This window comes from Salvelinus namaycush, chromosome 11 (genome assembly GCF_016432855.1).
Source record: "Salvelinus namaycush isolate Seneca chromosome 11, SaNama_1.0, whole genome shotgun sequence".
NCBI lineage: Eukaryota > Metazoa > Chordata > Actinopteri > Salmoniformes > Salmonidae > Salvelinus > Salvelinus namaycush.
This window is the reverse complement of record NC_052317.1, coordinates 40,126,291-40,146,465: the sequence shown is the minus strand read 5'-3', so window position 1 is coordinate 40,146,465 and position 20,175 is coordinate 40,126,291. Positions and strand designations below refer to the sequence as shown.

General features: G+C 44.1%; 1 protein-coding gene across 1 annotated transcript in view; it reads right to left on the bottom strand.

Moving 5' to 3' along the window:
- LOC120056172 (zinc finger E-box-binding homeobox 1-like) overlaps positions 1-20,175 on the bottom strand; it is a gene marked incomplete at its 3' end in the record, with an annotated part of 116,709 nt that overhangs the window by 33,759 nt on the left and 62,775 nt on the right. The window lies entirely within an intron of this gene.

Below are 20,175 nucleotides of genomic sequence, written 5' to 3'. Positions count from 1 at the left end.
AAACCACACGACTAACAACATTGGACACTTTATGGGACACAAAGCCTTCACTATCTCATCCTGGAATATCCAAGGCCTGAGGTCATCTGCCTTTGGCCTAAAGAGCAGGAACCTGGACTTCACCAAATAAATCAGAAATACAGACATTGTCTTCCTACAAGAAACCTGGTATAGAGGAGAGAGAGAGCGAGGTTTTCCTCTAGGTTACATAGAGCTGGTAGTCCCATGCACCAAACTACCAGGTGTGAAACAGGGAACGGACTCAGGGGGTATGCTCATTTGGTATAGAGCAGATCTAATTCACTCTATTAAATTCATCAAAACAGGAACATTTTACATTTGGTTAGATATTCAAACGGAAATGATCTCAACAGAGAAAAATGTCCCCCTATGTGTTACCTATATCCCCCCCACTAGAATCCCTATACTTTAATGAAGACAGCTTCTCCACCCTGGAGGGTGAAATCAATCATTTCCAGGCCCAGGGACATGTTCTAGTCTGTGGCGACCTGAATGCCAGAACTGGACAAGAACCTGACACCCTCAGCACACAAGGGGACAAACATCTACCTGGAGGTGACAGCATTCCCTCCCCCATATGCCCCCATAGACACCACTATGACAACATAACCAACAATACGGGTAACAACTCCAGCAGCTTTGTTGCACGCTGGGTATGTACATAGTCAATGGTAGGCTTCGAGGGGACTCCTACGGTAGGTACACCTATAGCTCATCTCTTGGCAGTAGTACTGACGACTACTTTATCACTGACCTCAACCCAGAGTCTCTCAGAGAGTTCACAGTCAGCCCACTGACACCCCTATCAGATCACAGCAAAATCGTAGTCTACTTGAACAGAGCTATACTCAATCATGAGGCATCAAAGCCAAAGGAACTGAGTAATATTAAGAAATGCTATAGATGGAAGGAATGTAGTGTGGAAACCTACCAAAAAACAATTAGGCAACAACAAATTCAATCCCTTTCAGACAACTTCCTGGAAAGTTGTCTGACTTTCAGTTTACTGTTCCTTGGCAGTAAAAAATCTGAACAGTATATTTGACCTCTCAGCTTCCCTGTCAAATTTAAACATGTCAAACAGAAAATTAAATACATCATACAAATTGTATGATGAAGAATGCAAAAACCTAAGAAAGAAATTGAGAAACCTGTCCAAACAAAAACATAGAGACCCAGAAAACCTGAGCCGACACCTTCACTATGGTGAATCACTAAAACAATACAGAAATACACTACGGAAAAAGAAGGAACAGCATGTCAGAAAGCAGCTCAATGTAATTGAAGAATCCATAGACTCTAACCACTTCTGGGAAAATTGAAAAACATAAAACAAACAACAACACAAATAATTATCTATCCAAAACGGATGTCACGCCCTGACCTTAGATCCTTTTTTATTCTCTATTTTGGTTAGGTCAGGGTGTGACTAGGGTGGGTACTCTAGTTTTTGTATTTCTTTGTTGGCCTGGTATGGTTCCCAATCAGAGGCAGCTGTCTTTCGTTGTCTCTGATTGGGGATCATATTTAGGCAGCCTTTTCCCCACTGTGGTTGTGGGATCTTGATTTTGTATTGTTGCTTTTGAGGCCTACAAAGCTGGGCTGGAGGCTCTGGACTGCCTCCTGCGAGGGTTCCCAGTCCAGAGCCTCCTGCGAGGGTTCCTAGTCCGGAGCCTCCTGAGAGGGTTCCCAGTCCGGAGCCTCCAGCGAGGGTTCCTAGTCCAGAGCCTCCTGCGAGGGTTCCCAGTCCGGAGCCTCCAGCGAGGGTTCCTAGTCCAGAGCCTCCTGAGAGGGTTCCCAGTCCGGAGCCTCCAGCGAGGGTTCCTAGTCCAGAGCCTCCTGCGAGGGTTCCCAGTCCAGAGCCTCCTGCGAGGGTTCCCAGTCCGGAGCCTCCAGCGAGGGTTCCTAGTCCTGAGCCTCCTGCGAGGGTTCCCAGTCCAGAGCCTCCAGTAAGGGTTCTCAGTACGGAGCCTACAACGAGGGTTGCTAAGTCTGGAGCCTCCGGCGACGATCTACGGTCCGGAGTCCCCGGTGACGATCCACGGTCCGGAGTCCCCGGCGAAGATCCACGGTCCGGTACCTCAGGCGACGATCCACGGTCCGGAGCCTCCGGCGACGATCCACGGTCCGGTACCTCAGGCGACGATCCACGGTCCGGAGCCTCCGGCGACGATCCACAGTCCGGAGTCCCCGGCAACGATCTACGGTCCGGTTCCTCCGGCGACGATCCACGGTCCGGAGTCCCCGGCGACAATCTACGGTCCGGTTCCTCCGGCAACAATCCACGGTCCGGAGCCTCTGGCGACGATCCACAGTCCGGTTCCACGGAAGCGGAGGGATCCGCGAGCGGAGCGGGGTCTATGTCCCGAACCAGAGCCGTCACCAAGGCTAGATGCCCACCCAGACAGAATACCTGACCACTGTGACTGACCCAATATTAAGGAAAGCTTTGACTTTGTACAGACTCTGTGAGCATAGAGTTGCTATTGAGAGAGACCGCCTTAGCCTGTCTTCTCTTGAGAGCCAGGTTTGCCTATGTGCACACTGCCCACAAAATGAGGTGGAAACTGAGCTGCACTTCCCAACCTGCCAAATGTACGACCATATTAGAGACACATATTTCCCTCGGTTTACACAGACCCACAAAGAATTCGAAAACAAATCAAATTTTGATAAATGCCCTACTTCATCTACTGGGTGAGATACCACAGTGTGCCATCACAGCAGCAAAATCTATGGACAGTTGCCACAAGAAAAGGTCAACCAGTGAAGAACAAACACCATTGTAAATACAACCCATATTTATGATTATTTATTTTCCCTTTTTTACTTTCACTATTTGCACATCATTACAACACTGTATATAGACATAATATGACATTTGAAATGTCTTTATTCCTTTGGAACTTCTGTGAGTGTAATGTTTACTGTTCATTTTGTATAGTTTATTTCACTATTGTTTATTATCTATTTCACTTGCTTTGGCAATCTAAACATATGTTTCCCATGCCAATAAAGCCCTTTGAATTGAATTGAGAGGGAGATAGAGAGAGGTGGGCCATAGAGACCGGTCGTCCCAGGCAAACCTGATTACCTAAAGAGGACAGGCTGTGCTCATTCTGCCCGCAGGAAGAGATAGACAGAGCTGCATTTTCTGTCAAATTGTGACAGAGATTTTGAAGTAAGAAATTCTTCCCCCAAATTATAAAACAATATGAAGAATTTTAAATACGTACTTGGTGAAAAACAAAACGCTGTGTTTTATCAGCCAAATGTGTGGCCTCCTTCCACAACCTGAGGGACAGACAGTGAGAAGTAGACAGCAGGTAGAGTGTGATTATTCATATTAGTCTGTTCTTTATGATTCTGGGTTGTAATTGCTGTTAATATGATTACCACGTATCATTATGATTGCTTCATCACCAACAGTCTAGTCTATTCCTGTCTTTGACCGTCGTTCTTATGTTTACTTTGACAATGGATGTGCTTTACTTTCCATGTTAATAAAGTATACTGTGCATTCGGGAAACTATTCAGACCACTTCACTTTTTCCACATTTTGTAACGTTACAGCCTTGTAACAATTGATTCAATCTTTTTTTCTCATCAATCTTCACACAATACCCCATAATGACAAAGCGAAAACTGTTTTTTAGACATTTTTGCAAATGTATTAAAAATAAAATGTACATAAGTATTCAGAGCCTTTGCTATGAGACTTGAAATTGAGCTCAAGTGAATCCTGTTTCCATTGATCCTCCTTGAGATGTTCTACAACTTGATTGGAGTTCACCTGTGGTAAATTCAATTGATTGGACATGATTTGGAAAGGCACACACCTGTCTATATAAGGTTCCACAGTTGACAGTGCATGTCAGAGCAAAAACCAAGCCATGAGGTCGAAGGAATTGTCCGTAGAGCTCCGAGACAGGATTGTGTCAAGGCACAGATCTGAGGGAAGGGTACCAAAACATTTCTGCAGCATTGAAGGTCCCCAAGAACACAGTAGCCTCCATCATTCTTAAATGGAAGAAGTTTGGAACCACCAAGACTCTTCCTAGAGCTGGCCGCCAGGCCAAACGGAGCAATCGAGAGAGAAGGGCCTTGGTCAGGGAGGTGACCATGAACCCAATGGTAACTCTGACAGAGCTCCAGAGTTTCTCTGTGGAGATGGGAGAGCTCTTCCAATCAGGCTTTTATGGTAGAGTGGCCAGACGGAAGCCACTCCTCAGTAAAGGCACATGACAGCCCGCTGGGAGTTTGCCCAAAAGGCACCTAAAGGACTCCATGAGAAACAAGATTCTCTGGTCTGATGAAACCAAGAGTGAACTCTTTGGCCTGAATGCCAAGTGTCACGTCTGGAGGAAACCTGGCACCATCCCTACAGTGAAGCATGGTGGTGGCAGCATCATGCTGTGGCGATGTAGTTCAGCGACAGGGACTGGGAAACAAGTCAGGATTGAGGGAAAGATGAACGGAGCAAAGTACTGAGAGATCCTTGATGAAAAAGTCTCAGAGCGCTCAGGACCTCAGACTGGGGTGAAGGTTCACCTTCCAGCATCACAACGACCCTAAGCACACAGCCAAGACAATGCAGGAGTGGCTTCGGGACAACTCTCTGAATGTTCTTGAGTGGCCCAGCCAGAGCCCAGACTTGAACCCGATCAAACATCTCTGGAGAGACGCTCCCCATCCTACCTGACAGAGCTTGAGAGGTTCTTTAGAGAATAATGGGAGAAACTCCCCAAATACAGGTGTGCCAAGCTTGTAGAGTCATACCCAAGAATATTCGAGGCTGTAATCGTTGCCAAAGGTGCTTCAACAAAGTACTGAATAAATTAGAAAAAATATCTAAAAACCTGTTGTTGCTGTGTCAATATGGGGTGTAGATTAATGGTAGAAAAATAACTATTCAATCCATTTTAGAATAAGGCTGGAACGTAACAACATTTGGTAAAAGGGAAGGGGTCTGAATACTTTCCGAATTAAATGTATTAAGTTGAGAGGGAGAGAGACAGAGAGAAGGAGAGAGACAGAGAGAAGGAGAGAGACAGAGATAGGGAGAGAGACCTAGAGAGGGAGAGAGACAGAGAGAGGGGAGGGAGAGAGACAGGGAGAGGGAGAGGGAGAGAGACAGAGACAGAGAGAGGGAGAGAGAGAGAGAGAGAGAGAGAGAGAGAGAGAGAGAGAGAGAGAGAGAGAGAGAGAGAGGGAGAGGGAGAGAGAGACAGAGAGAGGGCGAGAGAGGGAGAGAGAGACAGAGAGAGGGCGAGAGAGAGGGAGAGAGAGATAGAGAGAGGGAGAGAGACAGAGAGAGGGAGAGGGAGAGGGAGAGAGAGTCAGAGAGAGGGAGAGAGAGACCCATTGACAGATAAGAGAGGACAGAAAGGGTTGATTTGATTCAGGGCAGCAGCATCTTTAATAAAGCTATGCTCAGAAGCTAAGGATGAGTGTGGACAACGTGCGTGTCCCAAATGGCACCATATTTCCTACATAGTGCACTACTTTTGAAGAGAGCCCTATGGACCCTGGTCAAAGGTAATGCACTATGTATGTTATTGGGTGCCATTTGCGACACACAAATGTGACATTCCATTAGAGAATGGGTGACAGACTGGGCTTATTATCCATCTGCTGGCTGGGCTTCATCGGGTAGAGTGAGGAGGAGGAGGAGGAGGAGGAGGAGGTCTTGCACAGGCTCAATGTACATTCAAATGACTCAAACTCACTAGCCACACTCACACATACTACAATGATACTCCAACACACACACACACACACGCGCACATGGACACACACACACACATGCATATTGACGCAACACACACACATTCCTTCACACTTCACATACGCTGCTGCTACTCACTGTTTATTATCTATGCATTTACCCCCAGCTACATCAATAACCTCTACTAACCCATACCCCAGCACACCGACTCAGTACCGATAGCCTCATTATTGTTATTTCATTGTGTTACTATTTTTCACTTAGTTTATTTAGCAAATTGTTCTTACTTTTTAAAAACTCTGCATTGTTGGTTAAGGGCTTGTAAGTAAGCATTTCACGGCAAGGTCTACTACACCTGTTGTATTTGGCGCATGTAACAAATAAAATGTGATTTGATGTGATGTAGCCAGCCAGTCCCTACAGTGTGTCTGTGGTTGGTCAAAGTTAACCTGTGATGTGGTACACAGCAGAACATCCTAGCTGAACCTGTGATGTGGTACACAGCAGAGCAGTCTAGCTGAACCTGTGATGTGAGACAGAGCAAAACAGCCTAGCTGAACCTGCTGAGCTTTGTAGGATGCTCACACCCTCCCTCTTCCCCTCCCTCCCTTCCCCTTCCCCATCCATCTCTCTCCCCCCTACCCCTCCCTCTCACTCTCCCCCTCCCTCTCTCTCCCCCTTACCCCCCCTCTCACTCTCCCCCTGCTTCTCCCCCTCCCCATCCCTCTCTCTCCCCCTCCCTCTCTCTCTCCCCTTCACTCTTCCCCTCCCTCTCCATCTCCCCCTTCCTCTTATTCCCCCCATCCCTCCATCCCTCTTCCCATCCCTCTCCCCCTCCCTCTTACTCCCCCTCCCTCCCTCTCCCCTTCACTCTCCCCATCCCCCTCCATCTCCCTCTCTCTCCCCTTCACTCTCCCCATCCCCCTCCCTCTCCCCTTCACTCTCCCCATCCCCCTCCATCTCCCCCTCCCTCTCTTCCTTCCCCTTCATCTCCCCCTCCCTCTCCCACTACCCCTGAAAGTGTGGGTTCACAGCTCCAATCCAGATGTGTTGGTCATTACTGAGACGTGGTTAAGAAAGAGAGTTTTGAACACTGAAGTTAACATTTCTGATTATAATATTTTTCGGCAAGACAGATCTTCCAAAGGTGGTGGAGTGGCAATCTTTACCAAGGATCACCTTCAGTGCTTGATTGTCTCCACCAAGTCTGTCCCCAAACAATTTGATTTGCTGGTTTAATACATTAAAGATTCAAATAGCTCTTTGTTGACTGTTGCTGGGTGCTATCGTCCTCCATCAGCACCAGTCTGTACCCTACCTGCCCTAAGCTCTCTCCTGGCCCTTTACACTAAGTCTGAATTTGTCCTGCTAGGTGACCTAAACTGGGACATGGTTAAACCATCTGACCAAATCCTAAAGTAATGGGACTCCCTTAATCTTTCTCAGATTATTACCAATCCCACAAAATATGACTCCAAACACCCAGAAAAGGCTACTCTCCTTGATGTTGTCCTCACAAATAATCCTGATCAGTATCAGTCTGGTGTTTTCCTTAATGACCTTAGTGATCACTGTTTTACAGCATGTGTTCGTAATGGCTGCTCAGTGAAACGACCTGTCCTGATTTGTTATAGACGCTTGCTAAAAAACTTTAATGAACCGTCCTTCATGAACGGGCCTCTGTAAAATGGTATAGAATCAGCTTGATCCCCTTTGTCGAAGACGCTTGGATCTTCTTTTGGGATATTTTCAGTGGTATTGTTAACAAGCACACCCCCATAAAGAAAATGAGAATTATAAACAGGTTCAGCCCCTGGTCGACCGTGATCTTGCAGAATTACTCCACCTCAAGAATTCCATTTGGCGAAAGGCTCAGCACACGCATACTCAGGCCGACTGGCTCTCGTTCAGAAAAATGAGAAATAAGTGCACTCAGGCTATCCGGAAGGCCAAAGGTAGTTACTTTAACTTCTTATGGCTGCAGCCCGACGTCGGTACACTTATGACAACAGCCAGCTCAAGTGGAGGGCGCGAAATTCAAAATATATATTTTTTAAATATTTAACTTTCACACATTAACAAGTCCAATACAGCATATGAAAGGTACACATCTTGTGAATCCAGCCAACATGTCCGATTTTTAAAATGTTTTACAGCGAAAACACCACGTATATTTATGTTAGCTCACCACCAAATACAAAAGAGGACAGACATTTTTCACAGCACAGGTAGCATGCACAAAGCCAATCTAACTAACCAAGAAACAACTTCATCAGATGGCAGTCTTATAACATGTTATTCAATAAATCTATGTTTTGTTCGAAAAATGTGCATATTTCAGGTATAAATCATAGTTTACATTGCAGCTACAATCAGAAGTTGCACCGAAAGCAGACAGAATAATTACAGACACCAACGTCAAATACCTAATTACTCATCATAAAACATTTCTGAAAAATACATAGTGTACAGCAATTGAAAGACAGGCATCTTGTGTTTCCAGACAATATTTCCGATTTATCAAGTGTTTTACAGCGAAAACACAATATAGCGTTATATTAGCTTAGCACAATAGCCAGAAAGACAAGCCATTTCCCAGTAGCAAAAGTAAGCGATCGTAACAAACAAGCAAAATATATATAATTTTTGACTAACCTTGATTTTCTTCCTCAGATGACAGTCCTATAACATCAGGTTATACATACACTTATGTTTTGTTCGAAAATGTGCATATTTAGAGCTGAAATCAATGGTTACACCGTGTGCTAACTTAGCTACTTTTCCCCACTACGTCCAGATTTTTCCTGACACTTTTTCTGACACACATATTCTGACCAAATAGCTATTCATAAACATAACTAAAAAATACATGTTGTATAGGAAATGATAGATCCATTAGTTCTTAATGAAATCGCAGTGTTAGAATTCTAAAAAATAACTTCATTATGATATGCAGCTTCGGTATAGCTAGAGTACCCAAACGTTGGCCGCCCACGACTAGTTCACATGCACGACAGATATATGAAATAGCATCATAAAATGTTTCTTACTTTTGCTGATCTTTCATCAGAATGTTGGACAAGGTGTCCTTTGTCCAGAACAGTCGTTGTTTGGAATTAGAACGTTCATTTTCCCTCTTCATTTAGCACGCGCGCTAGCTGGGTGGCACGAATCGCTCCATCGTCAACAAAGTCAGAGAACGGAACACGGCAAAACTCCCGAAAAATTTTCAATAATCTGATTAAACTATATTGAAAAAACATACTTTACGATGATATGGTCACATGTATCAAATAAAATCAAAGCCGGAGATATTGGTCGTCCATAACGGCAGCTAAACAGAAGGCAATCCCACTGTCCAGCGCGCGCTCCTCAGAGTACCGGAAATGAGGGACACGTCATACAAAGAGCCTGTATTCAACGTCAGACCAAGATAAACACGAAATTTCTTCTCTCACCGCCTCTTGACACCCAGGGGACGGTGTATGAAGTGCACGTAGACTCTTACGTATCATGCCCATGTATAGGCAGGGAGTAGAAGAGAGCCTCGGTTTCAGACATTCCACTTCCTGGTCAGGAAGTGTGCTGCAGAATGACTTCTGTTTCACTCAGAGAAATAATTCAAACGGTTTTAGAAACTAGAGAGTGTTTTCTATCCAATAGTAATAATAATATGCATATTGTACGAGCAAGAATTGAGTACGAGGCCGTTTGAAATGGGCACATTTTATCTGGCTACTCAATACGCCCCCTGCAGCCCAAACAGGTTAAGGAGCAGTTCTCTCTCTGTGAGTCTAACCCCAAGAAGTTCTGGAAAACGGTTAAAGACCAGAAGAACAAACCGTCCTCCTCACAGCTGCCCATGTCCCTTAATGTTGATGATGTGGTTGTTACTGACAAGGAGCACATGGCTGAGCTCTTTAATCACCACTTCATTAAGTCAGGATTCGTATGCCTCCTTGCCCGTCCATCTCTCACCCCATCTAATGGGACCCCGATGCTCGTCCCTCTTCTTCCCCTGCCCCGCTACAAAGTTTCTCCCTGCAGGCAGTCACTGAGTCCCAGGTGCTAAAGGAGCTCCTTAAACTTGACCCCCCCAAAAAATCCAGGTCAGATGGTATAAACCCTTTCTTCTTTAAGGTTGCTGCCCCTATCATCACCAAGCCTATCTCCAACCTTTTTAACCGGTCTCTCCTTTCTGGGGAGGTTCCCATTGCTTGGAAGGCAGTCACTTTTATCAAAAGTGTTGGAAAAACTTGTCAATAATCAACTGAGTGGCTTTCTTGATGTCTATAGTATTCTCTATGGTATGCAATCTGGTATCCGCGCAGGTTATGGATGTGTCACTGCAACCTTAAAGGTCCTAAATGATGTCACCATTGCCCTTGATTCTAAGCAATGTTGTGCTGCTACTTTTATTGACTTGGCCAAAGCTTTGATACGGTAGACCATTCCATTCTTGGGGTCGGTCTAAGGAGTATTGTTGTCTCTGAGGGGTCTTTGGCCTGGTTTGCTAACTACCTCTCTCAAAGAGTGCAGTGTATAAAGTCAGAACATCGCGTGTCTCAGCCACTGCCGGTCACCAAGGGAATACCCCAAGGCTCGATCCTAGGCCCCACGCTCTTCTCAATTTATATCAACAACATAACTCAGGCAGTAGGAAACTCTCTCATCCATTTATATGCAGATGATACAGTCTTATACTCAGCTGGCCCCTGCCCGGATATTGTGTTAAATGCTCTATAACAAAGCTTTCTTAGTGTCCAACAAGCTTTCTCTACCCTTAACCTTGTTCTGAATACCTCCAAAACAAAGGGCAAGTGGTTTGGTTAGAAGAATGCCTCTCTCCCCACAGGTGTGATTACTACCTCTGAGGGTTTGGAGCTTGAGGTAGTCACCTCATACAAGTACTTGGGAGTATGGCTAGATGGTACACTCTTCTTCTCTCAACACATATCAAAGCTGCAGGCTAAAGTTAAATCTAGACTTGGTTTCCTCTATCGTAATCGCTCCTCTTTCACCCCAGCTGCCAAACTAACCCTGATTCAGATGACCATCCTACCCATGCTAGATTACTGAAACGTTAATTTATAGATCGGCAGATAATGGTGCTCTTGAGCGGCGAGATGTTCTTTACCATTCGGCCATCATAGTTGCCACCAAGCTCCTTATAGGACACATCACTGTACTCTATACTCCTCTGTAAACCCATCGCAACACCCAGTGGTTGATGCTTATTTATAAAACCCTCTTAGGCCTCACTTCCCCCTATCTGAGATATCTACTGCAGCCCTCATCCTCCACATACAACACCCGTTCTGACAGTCACATTCTGTTATAGGTTCCAAAGCACACACATCCCTGGGTCGCTCCTCTTTTCAGGTTGCTGCAGCAAGAGACTGGAACGAGCTGCAAAAAAACCCCAAACTGGACCGATTTATCTCCATCTCTTCATTCAAAGACTCAGTCATGGACACTCTTACTGACAGTTGTGGCTGCTTCGCGTGATGTATTGTTGTCTCTACCTTCTTGACCTTTGTGCTGTTGACTGTGCTCAATAATGTTTGTACCATGATTTGTGCTACTACCATGTTGTGCTACTGCCATGTTGTGTTGCTACCATGTTGTTGTCATGTTGTGTTGCTGCCATGCTGTGTTGTTGTCTTAGGTCTCTCTTTATGTTGTGTTGTGGTGTCTCTCTTGATGTGTGTTTTGTCCTATATTTTTATTTTAAATGTTTAATCCCAGCTCCCGTCCCCGCAGGAGGCCTTTTGCCTTTTGGTAGGCTGTCATTGTAAATAATAATTTGTTTTTAACTGACTAACCTAGTTAAATAAAGGTTCAATAAAAAATAAGCCCCTCCCTCTCCCCCTCCCCCTCCCCCTCCCCCTCCCTCTCCCCATACCCCTCCCCCTCCCTTCCCCATCTTTCCCTCTCTCTCTCTCCATCCATCTGTTTGCTCTCTTGTCTTGGCTATTACGTTATCTCTCTCTTTCTCTCAGATATTGAGCCTATGTTGGTTATGTGACGAGTAACATTAGGAGAGAGAGAGAGAGAGAGAGAGAGAGAGAGAGAGAGAGAGAGAGAGAGGTGTAGTGCTCCTTTCTAGGGGATATCCCCTCCATCTGTCGCTCTCTTGTCTTGGCTATGACTTCATCCCTCTCTCCCCTCACTGTTTTGACTCACTTAGAAACATTGATAAATCTAGTGTTTGTGTATACAGGAAGATTGTTACTGTGACAACATGGAAGTGGGGATGAAGCCAGTGTCAGAATGAACTAATTAGAAACGCTTTGCTATTAACTGCCTCTTGACAATACATCTGTGTGTGTGTGTGTGTGTGTGTGTGTGTGTGTGTGTGTGTGTGTGTGTGTGTGTGTGTGTGTGTGTGTGTGTGTGTGTGTGTGTGTGTGTGTGTGTGTGTGTGTGTGTGTGTGTGTGTGCATGGCATATCATCTATTATGATTAGACCCATATTAGCGTTGTGGGTTTTCCATATAGGGCCTGGATGATTAGAGTGATCTTCTTATTGCTCTAGTCAGTGACAGTGTTGTGGATGGATATTACCAGACCGGTTGGTACCAACTTGTCTCATCTCTGACAGCCAATGAGAGTAGGTCAGGATCAAGTCATCACTTACTAGTCTCACCTTCATCCACTTTCTCTCTCTTTCTCTCTGTCTCTGTCTCTGTCTCTCTCTCAATTCAATTCAATTCTAGGGCTTTATTGGCATGGGAAACATATGTTAACATTGCCAACGCAAGTGAAGTAGATAATAAACAAAAGTGAAATAAACTGTACAAAATTAACAGTAAACATTACACTCACAGAAGTTCCAAAATAATAAAGACATTTCAAATGTCATATTATGTGCACAGTTGAAGTAGGAAGTTTACATACACCTTAGCCAAATACATATAAACACAGTTTTTCACAATTCCTGACATTTAATCCTCGTAAAAATGCCCTGTTTTAGGTCAGTTAGGATGACCACTTTATTTTAGGAATGTGAAATGTCAGAATATTAGTAGAGGGAATGATTTATTTCAGCTTTTATTTCTTTCATCACATTCCCAGTGGGTCAGAAGTTTACATACACTTAATTCGTAGCCTTCCACAGGCTTCCCACAATAAGTTGGGTGAATTTTGGCCCATTCTTCCTGACAGAGCTGGTGTAACCGAGTCAGGTTTGTAGGCCACCTTGCTCGCACACGCTTTTTCAGTTCTGCCCACAAACGTTCGATAGGATTGAGGTCAGGGCTTTGTGATGGCTTTGTGATGGCCACTCCAATACCTTGACTTTGTTGTCTTTAAGCCATTTTGCCACAACTTTGGTGCGGGGGTCATTGCTTGGGGTCTTGGGGTCATTGCTTGGGGTCATTGTCCATTTGGAAGACCCATTTGCGACCAAGCTTTAACTTCCTGACTGATGTCTTGAGATGTTTCTTCAATATATCCACATACTTTTCCCTTCCTCATGTTGCCATCTGTTTTGTGAAGTGCACCAGTCCCTCCTGCAGCAAAGCACCCCCACAACATGATGGTGCCACCCCCGTGCTTCATGGTTGGGATGGTGTTCTTCGGCTTACAAGCGTCCCCCTTTTTCCTCCAAAGGAAACGATGGTCATTATGGCCAAACAGTTCTATTTTTGTTTCATCAGACTAGAGGACATTTCTCCAAAAAATACGATCTTTGTCCCCATGTGCAGTTGCAAACCGTAGTCTGGCTTTTTTATGGCGGTTTTTGAGCAGAGGCTTCTTCCTTACTTAGCGGCCTTTCAGGTTATGTCGATATAAGACTTGTTTTACTGTGGATATAGATACTTTTGTACCTGTTTCCTCCAGCATCTCCACAAGGTCCTTTGCTGTTGTTCTGGGATTGATTTGCACGTTTCGCACCAAAGTACGTTAATCTCTAGGAGACAGAACGTGTCTCCTTCCTGAGCGGTATGATGGCTGCATGATCCCATGGTGTTTATACTTGCGTACTATTGTTTGTACAGATGAACATGGTACCTACAGGCGTTGCTCCCAAGGATGAACCAGACTTGTGGAGGTCTACAATTTCTTTCTGAGGTCTTGGCTGATTTCCTTTGATTTTCCCATGATGTCAAGCAAAGAGGCACTGAGTTTGAAGGTCGGTCTTGAAATACATCCACAGGTACACCTCCAATTGACTCAAATTATGTCAATTAGCCTCCCTGAAGCTTCTAAAGCCATGACCCCATTTTCTGGAATTTTCCAAGCTGTTTAAAGGCACAGTCAACTTAGTGTATGTAAACTTCTGACCCACTGGAATTGTGATACAGTGAAATAATCTGTCTGTATACAATTGTTGGAAAAATTACTTGTGTCATGCACAAAGTAGATGTCCTAACCTTGCCAAAACTATAGTTTGTTTACAAGAAATTTGTGGAGTGGTTGAAAAAACGAGTTTTAATGACTCCAACCTAAGTGTATGTAAACTTCCGACTTCAACTATATATACAGTGTTGTAACGATGTACAAATGGTTAAAGTACAAAAGGGGAAATAAATACTCTCTCTCTCCCCGTCTATGTGTCTGTCTCTCTCTCCCTCTCTCTCTCTGAATTTAATTCAATTTTAAGGGCTTTATTATCATGGGAAACATATGTTAACATTGCCAAAGCAAGTGAAATAGATAATAAACAAAAGTGAAATAAATCTCTCTCTCTCATTCTCTCACTCTCTCTCTCTGTCTCTCTTTCTCCAGACAGTATTCTTCCCTCCCTCACTCCATCACCAACACAGCCGCCCTCCACATCGATCCAGACTGTCATGGACCCAGGCAGCCCTGGTCTGGTCTGGTCATGATGACATGATCGTCTACCCCCCGGCAGAAAACACTGAATCAGCTCAATAGGAAACTGGACTGAAGGGGAGGGCACCGTATTCCTTACATAGTGCATTACTTTTCAAACTTTAGAAGTGCACTATATAGGGAATAAGGTGCCATTTGGGATGAGTTTGGTAGACACACTAAACTAGACTAGACTGCTGAAAAGCCAGGAAAAGCAACAGCAACAACAACAGTTATTGACTGTACGGTTGTTTATTCCATGTGTAACTCTGTGTTGTTGTTTGTGTCGCACTGCTTTGCTTTATCTTGGCCAGGTCTCAGTTGTAAATGGGAACTTGTTCTCAACTAGCTTACCTGGATTTAAATAAAGGTGAAATAAAAAATAAAATAAAAAACAACAACAACAACGACAACAGCAACAACGACAGCAACAATAACAACAACAACAGCAAGAATAACAACAACAACATCAACAATAACAACAACAACAGCAACAATAACAACAGCAACAATAACAACAATAACAACAGCACTACTACCAGAAAGAGAACTAGCTTAACTGTAAGCTGTCTTCTGGAGACAGGTTAGTGTGACTGAGAGAGAGAGCTAACTAATTGAGAAGAGCAGTGGTAGGATGTGTGTGTGTGTGTGTGCAGGCTAAACACCTGACACCTGTGAACAAACAACTTAAACTTTTTTTATTTAACTAGACAAGTCAGTTTAGAACAAATTCTTATTTACAATGATGGCCTTACTGCTTATTAAACAACCTCCTCATCCCTCCAAGTGCGCACACACACACACACACACACACACACACACACACACACACACACACACACACACACACACACACACACACACACACACACACACACACACCCTCCTGCATTTAAAAATGGCACTTGTTCCTCATAGAAGCCCTGCCACGTTCCCACCTCCCCATGTCTCCTTGAGCCCCTGTAGAGGACCGGTTCATTCAAGCAGTCTGGGAGGCCACTTTATTTTTCAACCAGTCCCCTAATAAAACAAAATGCCCTGCCGATACAGTAAATCAATGACTGCAGCCGTGTGATATAGATGTTCTCTCCGCAGGGTGATAAATAAGTAATTATTTTTCCTCATGGCTGCAGTTTGTCAGTTTTAGATGTCTTCTCCAGGAGAAATAGCTCTGGGATAATATGATGTGTCGGGCTGGCAGGAGCCATATTGATACACCGTCAGACAGGACCATATTGATACCCCATCAGACAGGACCATATTGATACACCATCAGACAGTACCATACAGATACACCGTCAGACAGGACCATACAGATACACCATCAGACAGGACCATATTGATACACCATCAGACAGGACCATATTGATACACCGTCAGACAGGACCATATTGATACACCGTCAGACAGGACCATATTGATACACCATCAGACAGTACCATACAGATACACCATCAGACAGTACCATACAGATACACCATCAGACAGTACCATACAGATACACCATCAGACAGTACCATATTGATACACCATCAGACAGTACCATACAGATACACCATCAGACAGTACCATACAGATACACCATCAGACAGTACCATATTGATACACCATCAGACAGTACCATACAGATACACCATCAGACAGTACCATACAGATACACCATCAGACAGTACCATATTGATACACCTTCAGACAGTACCATATTGATACACCATCAGACAGTATCATATTGATACACCATCAGACAGGACCATATTGATACACCATCAGACAGGACCATATTGATACACCATCAGACAGTATCATATTGATACACCATCAGACAGTATCATATTGATACACAGTCAGACAGTACCATACAGATACACCATCAGACAGTACCATATTGATACACAGTCAGACAGTATCATTAAGATACACCATCAGACAGTACCATATTGATACACAGTCAGACAGTACCATACAGATACACCATCAGACAGTACCATATTGATACACAGTCAGACAGGACCATTAAGATACACCATCAGACAGTACCATATTGATACACAGTCAGACAGGACCATTAAGATACACCATCAGACAGTACCATATTGATACACAGTCAGACAGGACCATTAAGATACACCATCAGACAGTACCATATTGATACACAGTCAGACAGGACCATTAAGATACACCATCAGACAGTACCATATTGATACACCATCAGACAGGACCATACAGATACACCATCAGACAGTACCATATTGATACACCATCAGACAGTATCATATTGATGCACCATCAGACAGGACCATACAGATACACCATCAGACAGTATCATACTGATACAAAGGACATTCTTCACGGCAGCCACATTCAAGCCTAGAATAATCTGGGAATTAACAGAACATGTGGTCAGGGGCGATAGGACGGCCCCCTGCTGCTTTTAACTGTTCATCTGTGCAGTAGTCTGTTTTGTCCTTAAGAGGGTTAGTAGTATGAGACAAAGATGTCAGCCACAGAGCATCAAATGTCTTATCTGGATGTTATCACTGTGCTGTGCTACGATCACAGTGTTTAGATTACAGCCAGAGGGCTAGGGTGGATTGGGGTGGGGTGTGCTGGGCATAGTCAATCATGGGTGCAGCTGCGGCCGGGGGGGATTGTGGGGGGATATAGCAACACAGAGAGACAGACTGAGCCCAGCAGCACGCTACACTAATTCTATTAGCTCATAGTAGAGGATCCTATTACTGAGGCACAGACTGCTGCTGCTGATGTGAGGCAGGGTGTGGCATCATTCCCTTGTCTTTGTGTGGAAGCTTGGCTGGCAGAGCCATTATGATATGATATGTCTTTGTATGGACGCTAGGTTGGCAGAGCCATTATGATATGATATGTCTTTGTATGGACGCTAGGTTGGCAGAGCCATAATGATATGATATGTATTTGTGTGGAAGCTAGGTTGGCAGAGCCATGGTGATATGATATGTATTTGTGTGGAAGCTAGGTTGGCAGAGCCATGGTGATATGATATGTATTTGTGTGGAAGCTAGGTTGGCAGAGCCATAATGATATGATATGTATTTGTGTGGAAGCTAGGCTGGCAGAGCCATTGTGATATGATATGTCTTTGTGGGGAAGCTAGGTTGGCAGAGCCATAATGATATGATATATATTTGTGTGGAAGCTAGGCTGGCAGAGCCATTGTGATATGATATGTCTTTGTGTGGAAGCTAGGTTGGCAGAGCCATAATGATATGATATGTATTTGTGCGGAAGCTAGGTTGGCAGAGCCATAATGATATGATATGTCTTTGTGTGGAAGCTAGGCTGGCAGAGCCATGATGATATGATATGTCTTTGTGTGGAAGCTAGGCTGGCAGAGCCATTGTGATATGATATGTCTTTGTGTGGAAGCTAGGCTGGCAGAGCCATGGTGATATGATATGTCTTTGTGTGGAAGCTAGGCTGGCAGAGCCATGGTGATATGATATGTATTGTGTGGAAGCTAGGCTGGCAGAGCCATAATGATATGATATGTCTTTGTGTGGAAGCTAGGCTGGCAGAGCCATAATGATATGCACACAGCCATGCAATCTCCATAGACAAACATTGGCAGTAGAATGGCCTTATTGAAGAGCTCAGTGATTTTCAATGGGGCACTGTCATAGGATGTCATAGGCCACACAAGCTCACAGAACGGGACGGACAAGTGCTGAAACGCATAGTGCACAAAAATTGTCTGTCCTCATTTGCAACACTCACTACCAAGTTCCAAACTGCCTCTGGAAGCAACTTCAACACAATAACTGTTTGTCTAAAGCTTCATGAAATGGGTTTCCATGGCCGAGCAGCCACACACAAGCCTAAGATCACTATGCGCAATGCCAAGTGTCGGCTGGAGTGGTGTAAAGCTTGCCGCCATTGGACTCTGGAGCAGTGGAAACGCACTCTCTGGAGTGATGAATCATGCTTCACCATCTGGCAGTCCGACAGATAAATCTGGGTTTGGCAGATGCCAGGAGAACGCTACCTGCCACAATGCATAGTGCCAACTGTAAAGTTTGGTGGAGGAAGAATAATGGTCTGGGGCTGTTTTTCATGGTTCAGGCTAGGCCCCTTAGATCCAGTGAAGGGAAATCTTAACACTACAGCATACAATGACATTATAGATGATTCTGTTCTTCCAACTTTGTGGCAACAGTTTGGGGAAGGCCCTTTCCTGTTTCAGCATGACAATACCCCCATGCACAAAGCGAGGTTCATACAGAAATGGTTTGTCGAGATCGGTGTGGAAGAACTGGAGCCCTGGCCTCAACCCCATCGAACACAGACTGCGAGCCAGGCCTAATCGCCCAACATCAGTGCCGGACCTCACTAATACTCTTGTGGCTAAATGGAAGCAAGTCTCTGCAGCAATTTTCCAACATCTAGTGGAAAGCCTTCCCAGAAGAGTGGAGGCTGTTATAGTCCCATCTCCATATTAATGCCCATGATTTTTAGAATGAGATGTTTGACGAGCAGGTGTCCACATACTTTTGTGTAGGTCTTTGTGTGGAAGCCAGTCTGGCAGAGCCATGCTGTTATCATATGTCTTTGTGTGGAAGCCATACTGATATGATATCAGAGGAGAGGAGGGCCAAAGGTCAAGATGGAGAACAATGTCTCAGCTGAATGAGTATTTCAGTAATGTGCTACTGGTAAAATGCAGAGCCCTGTGGGCCCTGGTCAAAAGTATTGCACAAAATTATTTTGAATGTTTATTGAACCTTTCTTTAACTAGGCAAGTCAGTTAAGAACAAATTCTTATTTACAATGACGGCCTACACCGGCCAAATCCGGAAGACGCTGGGCTAATTGTGCGCCGCCCTATGGGACTCCCAATCACGTCCAGTTGTGATACAGCCTGGAATTGAACCAGGGTGTCTGTAGTGACGCCTCAAATACTGAGATGCAGTGCTTTACACCGCTGCGCCAATCGGAAGCCCAAAATATACATAGGGAATATAGTCAAAAGTATTGCACTACATAGGAAATATAGTCAAAAGTATTGCTCTACATAGGAAATATAGTCAAAAGTATTGCACTACATAGGAAATATAGTCAAAAGTATTACACTACATAGGAAATGTAGTCAAAAGTATTGCACTACATAGGAAATATAGTCAAAAGTATTACACTACATAGGAAATATAGTCAAAAGTATTGCACTACATAGGAAATATAGTCAAAAGTATTGCTCTACATAGGAAATATAGTAAAAAGTATTGCACTACATAGGAAATATAGTAAAAAGTATTGCACTACATGGGGAATATAGTCAAAAGTATTGCACTACATAGGGAATATAGTAAAAAGTACTGCACTACATAGGGAATATAGTAAAAAGTATTGCACTACATAGGGAATATAGTAAAAAGTATTGCACTACATAGGGAATATAGTAAAAAGTATTGCACTACATAGGGAATATAGTAAAAAGTATTGCACTACATAGGAAATATAGTCAAAAGTATTGCACTACATAGGGAATATGGTCAAAAGTATTACACTACATAGGGAATATGGTGCCATGTGGGACTCACTTCAATAACAGCTCAGCATAACAGCTCCTTACA